The sequence below is a fragment of the Thermobia domestica genome, chromosome 3, assembly GCF_964235325.1.
Source record: "Thermobia domestica chromosome 3, izTheDome1.hap1.1, whole genome shotgun sequence".
Taxonomy (NCBI): domain Eukaryota; kingdom Metazoa; phylum Arthropoda; class Insecta; order Zygentoma; family Lepismatidae; genus Thermobia; species Thermobia domestica.
This window is the reverse complement of record NC_137456.1, coordinates 175220138-175233573: the sequence shown is the minus strand read 5'-3', so window position 1 is coordinate 175233573 and position 13436 is coordinate 175220138. Positions and strand designations below refer to the sequence as shown.

General features: G+C 35.4%; 1 protein-coding gene across 2 annotated transcripts in view; it reads right to left on the bottom strand.

Annotated features, from left to right (window-relative positions):
* Positions 1-11300, bottom strand: part of LOC145680872 (uncharacterized) — a 73452-nt gene extending 62152 nt beyond the window's left edge. Inside the window, exon 1 of one of the 2 annotated variants that reach the window (XM_081752012.1) lies at positions 11221-11300. The gene's annotated coding sequence lies outside the window, so the exon portion shown is untranslated. Of the gene's footprint in view, positions 1-11191 lie in introns of both variants that reach the window. The other variant, XM_081752013.1, reaches the window with a different exon arrangement.
* Positions 11301-13436: the final 2136 nt, after the last annotated feature.

Genomic DNA, 13436 nt, shown 5'->3' with positions numbered 1-13436 from the left:
AAGAGGCGATTAGCCAATGAAGGAGGCTCAGTTTTAAGAACCTTTGCAACGTAACGCAAATAATGAAATAAGTAATTATAAAGCTCTGCCAATTCCCGCAAAATACTGTCAAACACAAAATTTGAGTTGCGTTGACGCAAACCATTACGGAACGAGGCTCCAGGGACCCGAAAATGCGCTGTCATTACTCGTATAGACCGATTTCTCTAGAGGTAACTAATCCTACCTGGCAGGCTGTTCGTACTCTGCGGATGTGGATGGAGCGAAGGGGAATGCGTTCATAGCTACACGATTCTTGCTGCAGAGAGGAAAATTTGTGAAACATACTTCGACCTCACCCCCGCCATCCATCTTATGGAAGAAACTTTCCTTTTGGTTTGGGGAAAGAAGTGAATTTCTTCGACTGCGTCGCCAATTTGTCATTCAGTCGTGTGGTCTTTGGCGAGTGAAGATCGTAGACTACCTAGAATGGTTAACCAGTCGGTGCACAGCGAAGCCCGTGAAATAATTAAATGTAACAATTCTGTCCACATCCAACAAATGAAGGGTCTCGGCTACATCAACTTGTCTTTCCTCTTTCGAGGGAGGTACGGGAAAGCACATACTATTGACAGCAGCGCCAGAAGGGGCATACTCGAAATATAAAGGCTCTAGTCCCGGCAAGGAACCGAATTTTCCTTCTCTGAACTAAATGAACTTAAAAACTTTTGAATATCCAAATATAAAAGTGTAAAAGGCTTGCCTAAGTGGCTTGCAAGGCTTAGGCTTTCTATTGTTGAACTAGCCTTTAGACTTCTGCCTCCAAACTGATTGTTGAGCAATAGTGATTACGAAGTGGGGAAAGAAGCAGAGGCGGTATGCTTTCGTAAAACTTTTGCTTGACCATATCGGCGATCTAAATGTGGAAGAACACCGATGGTACGTTTACTTAAACATCGTATTTACAATAACATAGCGATCCAACGCGGCCTTAAGTAGATTAAAACAAGAAAACATATATATGTTCATATGTTTTTTCGTCTCGTTTTCAAGGCTTTGTAAGCAATCTCGTCTCGTCTCTAGTATCTAATTTTTAATGATTCTTTCCAATTTCATTTCCATTTTCAAAAACTTCTTCTGGTCTCGTCTCGTGTTCAACACTAATTTTCTTATATGGTTGTAAACACAGAACTCCAGACAAAATGAAAAGAATAATTTTGAATTTTAAAAAAAGAGTCCTGTGAATATCACAGACCGATCCAGGTTAAACATTTTAGGCGGGCAGTACAGTAGTTAGAATTGTTTGAGGGGGGATGGAATCGCTCTCACAAATGTTGAAAAAAATCAAAAGCACAAATTCTGCAATGGAATAGGGTGATAGGGAACTATTATTAACTTTTCAAAGAAGCAGCAACGAAATCTTTGATACTATAAACATATTTGTTGACTCAATGCTAACATCGTACTTATTACTGTGTAAAATCTTTCTTTTTTCTACATGCAAATTACAATTTAAATATGTTATTTTTACCGGTATGCCATACCGGCCGATTTTCTAACTTTCGGATGCATAACCGGCTCATACCGCCTCACTTTGAGCACTGGTACAATGCAATGATCAATAGACTGCAACTAACTGAAACAAAATTTTTGAGAATGAGAAATGGTAATTAAAATCTAATAGATATTCCAAAAAAATGACAATGTTTAACGAAATAAACGTTTTAAGAAACGCAAGTTTTAAGGTCATTTTTTGTGAATTTTAGGGTCATCTTTCAGGAATTTTAGTGGCATTTTGTAGGTCACTTTTTAGAAAACTTTAGGTCAACAAAATCCGAGCCCTGCTCGTGAGTTTTATTCTGTTTCGATTTTTATGTTTCAATTGTACTTGTCAAAATACATCTTAGGTATACTATATATCATCGTTGTGTCTTGTGCTTATTTAATAAAAACACAATTAATTATCGTAGTCTACAGAAAAAGTAAAGAAAAATTTCGAAGAATGAAACTCAAAATAAACAAATAAATTAGTCATTCGGTAGGAAAGAAAAAGATCAATGGTTGAATACTGTTGGTTCTTCACTTTAAACAAATTGTTCGTTAAACTAGAACGCTGTTCAACAAAAAATTATTTCTGTTAAAAAAGAAGAAGAAGAAGAAAAGATAATTATGCTAGCAATAACTATGTACATTTAGATGGGAAATGTAAAACCCCAATGCCACAATGATATTATGAAGATACAGAGCAAGACATTACAGATATGAAAAAAATATAAGCTATTTATGCTTTATGATCTTATGAATCCGTTAAATAATGGATATTCCATACATCAAATATTTTTAAAGAATGAGCCGCTAAAATGAATTATTATTATTATTATTATTATTATTATTATTATTATTATTATTATTATTATTATTATTATTATTATTATTATAGGTAGCATGAGTGAAGGTGTATAATTAAAATTATGATTATCATCTCAGTAATTATTGGTGTAAAATGGTTTAAAATTTTTAATAACTTGAGATCCCCTAACATATCTATGGCCGCCCCAAACTTCTGTGGCTAGTAAAATCTGAAATGACACTGCTGCAGTGAAATTTACAATATGCTCAAACCTTTTATCATTAAAACATAGTTTAAGAGGGATATCTATTAGCATCCCTAGCAGAGATACTTCAGTTGATTTTTTTTGGGGGGGGGGGGAATCAACATTTGATTGAGGAGAAAATACTCTTCTTGCTGTAATTCACACCCTTATTTAGTTACAGACGTGCTTCAATTATTTTTTGAAGTACTTTTGTTTATATTGAATTGTAGTTTTATCTGCATGATTTCTTAAACAGATCAAACTAACACCTGTATGAAATGGTGGGTATTTTCAGTACATATTGTATTTTGTGTTCAATAATCCAAATAATACTGTTGTTTTTCGTGTCAGGAAAATACAATAGTTAGAATCTGAGTATATGATAACATCAGTGGCGGTGAATTAGTATGGATCTAGTAAGGTGGTAGAAGATTTACCATATATTCTTAATTTGTACAAATTCGTAAATTAGTCCAGTAAACGGCCTCTACGTTTCTACCAATTAAAATTTGAAACAAATGCTAGTGAAATGAGAAGAAAACTATATTAGGTAGTAATTTGGTAGGGATGTGGTAAATTGGCGACAAAACCTTCAATCCATGACGGTTTAACAGGTTAAGAAAAGTGATTAATCGCTCCAGAATGCATCATGTATGGGATGTGAAGAAGTGAAGGAGGCTATTAGGCCAAACACGTAAGCAGTAGTGAGTATTCGCAAAAAGAAAAAGGAGTTCAACCTCTCAAGTTCATGTCGTTTCAGAACTTTTGTGTAGATCTACCTATCTTTATATGGTAAATTACTAGACCTATTTTTTATGTCATATTCAAGTAGGGAAAATTGGAAAGAACGTCCAATTGCAGTGTAGAAACCATTCACTATTTCCTGGACCAGCTTCGGAAACAATATAACGTAGAACAACGTGTTCCATATGAATTGGCTGTGGGATCAGGGAGCACACAAATGCATGTATTAATTTGCTGTTTCGTCAAGCAAAGAATTCATTTCTTGACAGGCTGCTAATGTATGATGGAAGTGGGTTCTTCACCAGACTCTGCAGTCCTATTGAGAAAGAGCCAGAACCATCATAACTTCAACAGAAGATGATGTTTTGTGTTTGGTAGATTACTAAAGGTATCGTGTATCGCAAAATGCTACCATTATTCAGATAATTAATACCAGTGTTTCTTTCAGGAACAATGGTACACATACTTAGTATTTCGAGGCCACACTTAGTATTCCGGGGGGCACGCTTAGTATTCTGGGGGCACTGATGATACTATTCTATTTAATACTAGCAGCGTTCACCCCGCTTCGCTGCGGTCACCCCGGAACGCAATAAACTTTGTTACTTAGATAATTTTTACTTTTTCGCTTTCAAATTGCAGTAAATGTTAACATTATAGCGCCTGTCATTTATGTTAACCCGCCGAGTGACACGGTCATGCGGGTTGCATATAAATACGTTTATTTTTATACCTATGATGAACTAACAAAGGATTTGTACGTTATGAAAACTTGAATGGTCAATTATCTCAAGACACTGGTAATTAAAAATTAAAGTGATATGATAAAAACCATCTAGGGTCCAAATCCTAATAACCCCCCAAAAATAAAAGAAATTGGTTCAGCCGTATTAGCGTGATGAGCTAACAAAGGATTTGTGCGTTCTCTTTTATATAATAGATTATATTACGGACGTACTACTTTGGTCTCTTTCGGGGGGACACTCTCAGAGCTCCGGGGGGGCAGTGCCCCCAAAAACATGTCTGGAAGAAACACTGATTAACACAACTATGAATTCAAAGTGACTGGAATATGTGCATAAGAAATTGAAAATCATGAAGCTAGCATTATTATGTTTCAGGGTAACAGGAAACAATATATTGCTAAGATTACCCAGGATACCATTGCCCGATGAGGTACGGAAACTCTAATGCATTCTACAATCTCCAGACATAACCATTACAACCAACAATTCCTTCGACAAAAATTAAACAACAATATGAAGGAGTGGGATTCCGATCTCTTGTCCAAGCGACGCATGCACAGACAACATGTTTGGTACATGTTCCTTTGAAAAAATGAAATCTTTGAGTTTTACGTCCCACGGTTATGCCGGTTAGGCTAAAGGAGACGGTGATTATGAGAAATGAATGAAATGGTGGAATGAAGAAAGTGGGAGGAAACAGGAGAACCCCGAGAAAACCCACGCACACGGTGTTTGTCCACCACAAAGTTCACTTGGCGGGAGCAGGGTTTGAACCCGAGACCCCATGCACCAGAGGTGAACGCTCTACCACTGAGCCACCGCGGATGTTCCTTTGAGTACTAACTGTGGAATGATAGTGTGAACGGGCATTGGAGATAGTTATACTGCTGCTAATAGAGACTATAGCTCATCTTCCAAGCATTTTATTACCTTTTTCTTTCGGGACAAATTATTTCTTTTTAACTTATAATAGAGTTTAACTCTTAAAATGAATGAACACATTTGTACACTTCATCTGGTGCTGTAATCTAAATAAAGTAACATGGAAATATGGAAATATCAATGTTCAGTCAAAGTTTCTATAGCTTCAGATATAAAAGTCTAATAAATAAATAAATAACATTTTAAAAAATCATATCGGATAACCTTGAATCAGAAAATAACAAACTAGTAAAAATTTCCTTATATACTTGTGCATAGTGAACATGATTTTTTACAAAATGAAGTTTTAAGAACAGAGTAGCTTAGTGGTTGGACGCTCATCAATGAAGTTACATGTCCCTAGCTGATGACATTGTAGTGGAGAAAATCGTTCGGGGTTTCTCATTTTGTCCTACATTCTCTCACAATTTTTTTCTATAATCCTTTACTTTCAGTTATCTTAATTAGACTAACATACATAAGCATGGGTCACAGTGGTTATTCCAGACGTTTTCCTCTCGGGAGAGCAATTTCAATGTATGGGAGATTCAAAATATTGCAAAAATATTAATGGCACACATTGAGCACGACTGTAGATAAGGCCATAGGGAGGTATTTCGAAATTTTGTGTGGGAATTTCCCTCCTCGGTCCCGCTCTGAAATTGTCAATAATTGAGCGACAAATTGAAAATCCCTTTCATTAGAATTCTGCAATTCTCATTTGCATAATTTTGAACGTGACCATTCCTTGCATTGTGGTCTCGAAATGATGAATGAATGGTTCTGATATATCGCAATATGTTAATTTAAATTCTCTTATAACAAATACAGAGATGCAATGCGGAAATTTTAACTGAAGATTTGTTGGACTTTAGTATCTTTATTCTGGAATGAATCTAATAGTTTGACAATTACATTTATTTGTTTAAAGCAATTACAGAATTGTTCTTTGTAGTCTGTTTGACAAGAATTTAATCCTCTTTCTTTAAACACAAAGTAATAGTGTTATATAGTTGCTATTATGCAGAAATTATAAGGAAATGTACTAAAAATCGGTGGACACGAGTCGAAGTTTCAGATATTTTTGCAACACAAGATTTACAATAATTATATGGAAAACGACGCTTGAAACGAAATTTAACTCGAATGTTGTGGAAGTTGTTCCGAGAGACGCTTCGAGTTTCTCATAGAATTTTATATGCTTGATATAGACTAACTGATCTTACTATGAAATTATGTAACCACTATGTAAACGAAATCGCACAAATAGACGTCAATTCATGACAGTGACGAATCAAACTTGCGTCTGCATTGAAGTAGAATTGCTATAGATTCGTCAAATAAGGATTTCATAATGTTGAGTAAAATTCTTAATAAAACGCTATTTTTTGCTATTGTGACACAAATTTACCAAAACAGACAGGAGATTGCAGCTCGGTGATTCATTTGTAACTTTATTTACATGTTAAAATATAAATCAATTTTGTATTTATTTTTCAGATGTGGGGAATGATGTAATCGCTTATTTGTAAATATTTAATAAAGGAATTTTTTTGCTATTGTCAAACACTAGAGAACAATGACTTCATTAGTCTGAATAGTATAATACTGTTTGATTTATGAGAGGAAACCTACTGTTTAAAACGTAATTGCAACCTACTCTCTCTCTCGTTCTATCCAGGAGCGAATTAAGAGCGGAGCCAATGGAGCCCAGGCTCAGGGGGGCCCAAAACATTTCCCCTCTTTAATACTAAAATATAGCGATTAGCTTATTATATAATAGGCTTCAGACCTATGCTATTTTTTTCCGCTCGCTACGCTCGCGGTATCGCTAGATTTACGTCTTCCACCAACGTCTTCACGATAATTATTTTGTGAGGAAGTGAGCTATTTTCGGGCTCTATTACAAACTAAATTATTAGCTTGTGATGATAATTCCTTTGAAATATCTGTCATTACTTAGAGCAAATCTAGTTTTTTTTTTTCAAATCTCTTTAACAATAAAGCATTCCTATTCAAATCAATTTGGGCTCTCTAAAATACTAAAAAATCATTCCCTAAACACGCGAAAAAGCATAAGGAAATGTTCTCCCATTAATTTTGAAACATGCGAGGTGCATCCAAAAAGTAAGTTTCCCACGCGTTCCATAGCTAGGAAACGGTATGTTGCGCGAAGCGACTACGTGTACGTGAGAGATTAAGGTCCTAGCATGGCACATGCACTAGCGGAACTTCCCTAGTGCTCTCAGTAGCGTCATGGCAGTGGTTGAATATGGACGTTCATATTCCAGCTCCCGCTGCGTGTGAAATGCGAGCAGTGATAAAGTTTTTGATTGCACAGGGCATAGCACCAATCGAAATCCATCGTCAGCTGTGCCAGGTAAATGGGCCTTAAGGGCATGAGGAAGCAGTTCCTGCAGATTTTCCGCTCCTTATTGCACACCACTGTCACGGAGTGCCTGTTCATCAGGAAATTTTGTGTTGAAGCCACTGACCCTAGAGCATAAAGCAAGGCGCACAGGGTCAGCATTTATGTTTTCAACGATATAGCTGACGATGGATTTTAATCGGTGCTATGCCCTGTGCATTCAAAAACTTTATCACTGCTCGCAATTCACACGCGGTGGGAGATGGAATAGGAACGCCAATCTTCAATCACTGCCACGACGCTACTGAGAGAATTAGGGAAGTTCTACTGGCGCATGCGTCATGTTAGGACCTTACTCTCTCACGTACACGCAGTCGCTTCGCGCAACATACGGTTTCCTAGCTATGGGATGCGTGGGAAACTTACTTTCTGGATGCGCCTCGTACAATCGATATCTTGTTTATCAAAATTGAATTCTGAGTAATTCCTGTTATTCGTGTGTCGATATTCAATCTTAGCCTTAAGTGAAACTAAATAATCTCTAATTACTGCGAAGCAGAATCTAATCCTGCATCAGAATTCTTATCTTCAATCAATAATGGCATAAAGATCGTATTACTTCGTGTAGTAGTGGACGATTAAACATGGCGCTTACTTCATATTAAGAAAATGTATGCGCTGGAATTATTCGCAACATAGGGCCCCCTTGAAATAGACAGCTCCAGTGCCCCAAAGTCTTAATCCGCCCCTGGCTCTATTCAGAACCGGTTGTTAAAAAATTAGGATAACACCACTGCCTTTAGGTTTAAAGATTGTGATGACTAGTGAAAATGAACGATTATGAAATAATTGGTAGCATGAAAATGTGAGAGGAAACGGGAGAAACAGAGAAAACACATGGAAACAATGTTGTCCACTCAAACTCACATTTTGTGGATCTCTCGCACCAGAGGTAAGTTTTCCACCACTGAGCCATCCGTGGCACCTCATATGGGAAGTGTAATATGATTTTAGTAAAATAGTAAGAATAAAGTTTCTGCAACTTTCAACAAAAGGAAAGAACATTATAAAATTATCAACACAGTTGTCTTATTAAAATATATAAGACAAACATATGTATTGTTAGAAAATACTATACATCACGATAAAGTTCTATGAAATGAAGTAAAACAAAATAATTAACTCCTACTGTTATTCCCTACAAGGAGACGCAAGTATATCATTAAAGTAATTGGTAGAACGTGGAGGTGAGTAGAAATGGGAGTATTACATACTCAACTAACGCTACGATAATTGATTGGTTTAAAATCTGATATATATCTGTATAACGCCAAGGAGAGGAATATTAAACATGGACCTACATTTTAACATGGAATCTAAACCGCATGTGCCCCTACCGAAGAATAATCATCTAATCCAATACGTATTTATTCGGACTGGAGTTCCAGCACGTGCAGTTGCATCCTACACATGGATATTGTGTCACTAAGTCGCCGAAGTTTCACAAATGATTTTAGAGTGTAAAGAGTAATCTATTTATCCTTATACATTTTATATTTTAGATTGTATGTATAAAGATATGTATTTCCAGATACAACATGCTTAATATTTCTAGTTTTTTGTTATGTTTTATACTACATAAACATTACAAGTCTCACGAATAGGAGATTCATAATTTCAAACAGTATTGGAGTCTAATTTGGGAAATATTTACTGGATATCCCTGTTGTCTAGATATAAATTTATTTCACACTACCTTTGAAATAAAATCGCATCGCTAGTTGAGTCAGTATTTCTTTATAAAAACCGATATCAAAATGGAAACGATTCATTATTATTATATAGATAATATTTCTATCGTCATTGTCTAAAATGAATTAAGGATTGCTTTAAGCAAATTAGCATAAATCAGCTAGTTTCACTAGTTTCTAATTTTCATCACGATATATTTCGATAGCGAAAAGTTTGTACCTATTGGTAATCAACACAGAAAGACGTACATCAAAATTAAGTCGATCGCCTACACATGAAGGCAGGCAGTTTTCAAATTATAATTAGAAGCAAATAATTATTAATCCACCAAATAATTGCAAAAAGTTGTAACGATCTCCCTCTAGCCGGTGTCTCATCTCTGTCTCGAAATGTTTACCTTCCCAGTAGCACGCTTACACAAAATCGGTAAGTGGAAACATTGTTAAATATTGCCTTAAGGACTAGCCAGCAAGAAGTTCTTCGTAATACTCAAGACGCAAGAAGGAAAAATATATTTATTTAATAGTATTTGCAAATATTTCAAGCTATATGTATTTGTGAATATCTGTTTAATTATATAGCAAATGACTATTCCATTTTTGGAGCTGTTGAAATGACCCGAGCATAATACGTGAAAAAGCAGGACTTTTGAAAAGAGTATATCGGATGTTCTTACTTTCTATTTCTTTAAGAAATTTTGGTTTAACACATCACGGTTATAATACAATGGGGATGACACCTGCTGCAGCAATATAATTTATGCCTACATGGATCATAAATAAATATACGAGGACTAATGTCGGGACATCCTCTGAATGTCATTATGACAGACCAATAAAGGTGACTTGAGTTGATTTTGAGTTTAACGTCCCTTTCAGTAGCAAAGGCTATATGAGACGGAACCTAGTGATTAACGTGGAATCCGAACCACATGAGCTCCCACTGGGAATCGAACACTTGTCTGCCACGTCAAAGACGCGTACGCTAACCGCTTAGCCACGAAGGAGCTCACCAACAAAGTTGTAGAGTGTCACTTGCAAGTTCCACTTAGTGCTCAATATTTCATTTTTTATTATTAATTAATTCACTATTCACTTAATATTTTTATTATTCGTCAATTGACTAGTATTCACTTACTGATATTTCTTTCTTTTTCTATATTATTTCATTTTGTACTTAGTATTCTACTGGTTGATTAATTTGCTAAGATTCCCCCTTTTTTTAAGCATCGAAATTATATGAGTTTGGGCGTAAAAAAAATATATTGTTTAAAATGGGATCCGAACCATATAAACGTACAGTTCGGATCCCACTGCACTCGAACTATACGTTTATAGGTAAGTTGTTGTGTTTATATAAATCGTCATGATTAACAAATAATTGGAACTTAAGATCGGTTGTTTGGAAAATTTGTTAAAATTTTCAAAATTTCAGAAATGAATGAAACAAGTAGTGTTTATATCCGTCTTGTCTCGGATATAAATACTACTCGTGTTTATACCCGGGAGAAGACCTTCCAGAAAGAATCTAACCTCCTGGAGCCACGGTTCGATTCCTAGTTCGATAAATTGCGTCAAATACAAGTCCGAGAACTGGTTTGTATCTCATTTTCAACACTAAGCCATGTCTCATATAGCCTCTGTACTGAAAGGAAACGTTAGACACAAATCAACCAAATCTCATTCTTTTTGATTATCTTGGATGACCACGCTATTAATAGTTTAATATTTTAATAAATTATTGCTTGTTCAATCTCCCTGGCATTTCAAACCAAAATTCCATATTTAAAAAAAATCATTCTCGCATTACCATTCAAAAAAGACACATCTAAGTTTGATGCAAACAAAATTTTCCTCTGTGTTCAATTTGTCGATCAGTTCCTTCCTCAATTTGTGCTAGATTAGATATATCACCCTTTTGTCTTCAGATATTCATATATTAGAAATAGAAATTCAGTTACAGAAAAAAAACATACAACTAGAAAGACATTAGAAGTAGATAATTACGGATAACATGCAAAACCTAAAACAAATTTCGGCAGAAATTATGAACCTGATAATGTTTTAAAAAATAAATTAAATAGCTACCTTAATTACAAATAAGATTGTTCTCTTACTTCGATCAATCCTGAGATTTCTGCTCAATTTCACTGAAAGTCACTGCTCAAAGGTGTTTGCACTACGTTATAACAGCTAGTAACAAACTAATTTTCCTTGATTGGCGCCTTTATATACCCAACATTGGCAACTCGAGTCAACAGGTAATTGGTAATACGGATATCATTTGTATCATCAGTCTTATAAGCACTACCAGGTGTCAATTTCGAGACATCACCCACACACACGGACATCAAAGAGACACAGTACAAGAGTGAATAAGCTGCTATCATATTAGTATACGGATATACCATCCATATTAAACCAAAACACGATAACTTCATTCATTCACTGCATTTGATGTCGTCATTCTGTTCAAATGTACCACAGCGTTCAGGATTTAACTAACAAAAACATGGAATTATATTGAAATGTGTTCAAACAAGATACTAGTTAATTTTTGTTTGTATACATGTTTTTATTTTTTATTGGCTATTCTTTCTTGGACACTTGATCCAATGAAAAGTTTATGACTCCTCGTAGAAAACAATAGATACAAAGTAAACAAATTCTTTTATCTGTTGTTGTATTTACACTGATGACGAGTTCCTACAATAGAGTTTACAAAAAATTATTGAATAGTATTTATATTAATTTAACCTTGATATATATTATTTTAACGTACATGAAAATCCTGTAATAAGAAATTGTATTAACTGGTTCTGCTGTTGACGAATATGAAACCGTCCCATTGATTCCCCACTTGGACTATTAGTATTGAGTGGATGAAAAAGAGAAACACGGATCATCCTATGTAATCTGATTCAAAATACAGGGTTGGTATAAAGTATAGAGACACTGAAAGAATTGACTTACTTTTTATGAAATACTAGCAGAATATCCGTTCTTCGCACAGGGACAATACGTTTCATATTGGACATAAAGGGTTGAATTTGGATTTAAACGGCGCCGGAAGCGTCACTGTTTTCAAAAGACCCGGGAACTATGGATTCGACACTAATATCGGTCATTTTCTATTATTTTTATATATCTTCCCCTCTTCCAAATTTCAGCATCAAAATGAAATGATCAAAGCCATCCCAGGCTTGAAAATTTGATCGAGATCAGTCGTCTGATTCAAGAGTTATTAAGTCACAAACGTAGTCACTTTCGTTCTTATTCATTTTTACATATCTTCCGAAAAGAAGTTCGTTGAATGTTCTCCAGATGGCTCTTCAAACAAGAAGTTTGATAAAAAGAACTAGAGATACGTGAATGTTTAACTTTTTGTATACTTGGTTTACTTGGCTTACTCCGTTTAGATCAACCTTTCCCAATCTGGGTCCCCAAGACAATCTCAACGGGTCCGCAGGCCAATCTGAGAAAGGCACACACAGTGGTGAGAAATACACTATTTAAAGTTAAATGATCGAATTATTAATGACAAGTCAATTTGTGTGAGAAGTAATATTCAACATAGGCCTACAAGAAGTTGCCTATACACCATCAGCATTTTCTTTCTTCTGATTAAGCCAAAAAGCGTGTAGACACAAATGTACGTGTTTATAAAATATCTTCATACAAATCTCCTTTGACACAATAGGTGAGTCGAAAAGAAAAGAAGAAATGAGAAATTTTTGCTCGGCATTCTTTCATTTGTCAAAAACCCTTTGCAACGTCCCAGTCAAGCAGTCTGGCCCCAGGTTTGAAACCTAGGACCACTCGATTACAGAGTAAGCATCATACAACTCTAACATGATTATACCACTGCAAAGAGAAGCAAAAACACACCCATACATATATATGTAGTACTCAGTTTCTCCTGGCTGCGGTGAACCGTTTTACTGTAATAGTTAATTTTAACCCTGGCTATACAATGTTTACTTAACAGGAAAGATCTGATGATCTGATGATAAAGTAAATTGCAAACCGAAACTACTAGTATTTAATTGATTAGAATTCTATAAATAACATTGTATTGTCGTGTCAGGTATGTTGTGCGTCGACGCATGAAGATGTTATATGATACCCATCAATACAACAACAAATAACAATTCAAAGTAATTATAACTACGTTAAAATTTTGTCATAGGCTCAGCTATACCATGAAAACGCACTTACCATGTATTTCCATTAACTAAGCGAAGACTTTGGCCCGGCACATCGGAATCGCCACCCAAACATGTAACTTAATGGTTCGGGAAGTCAATCAGAGGAAAAACCAAGATTCAAGAGG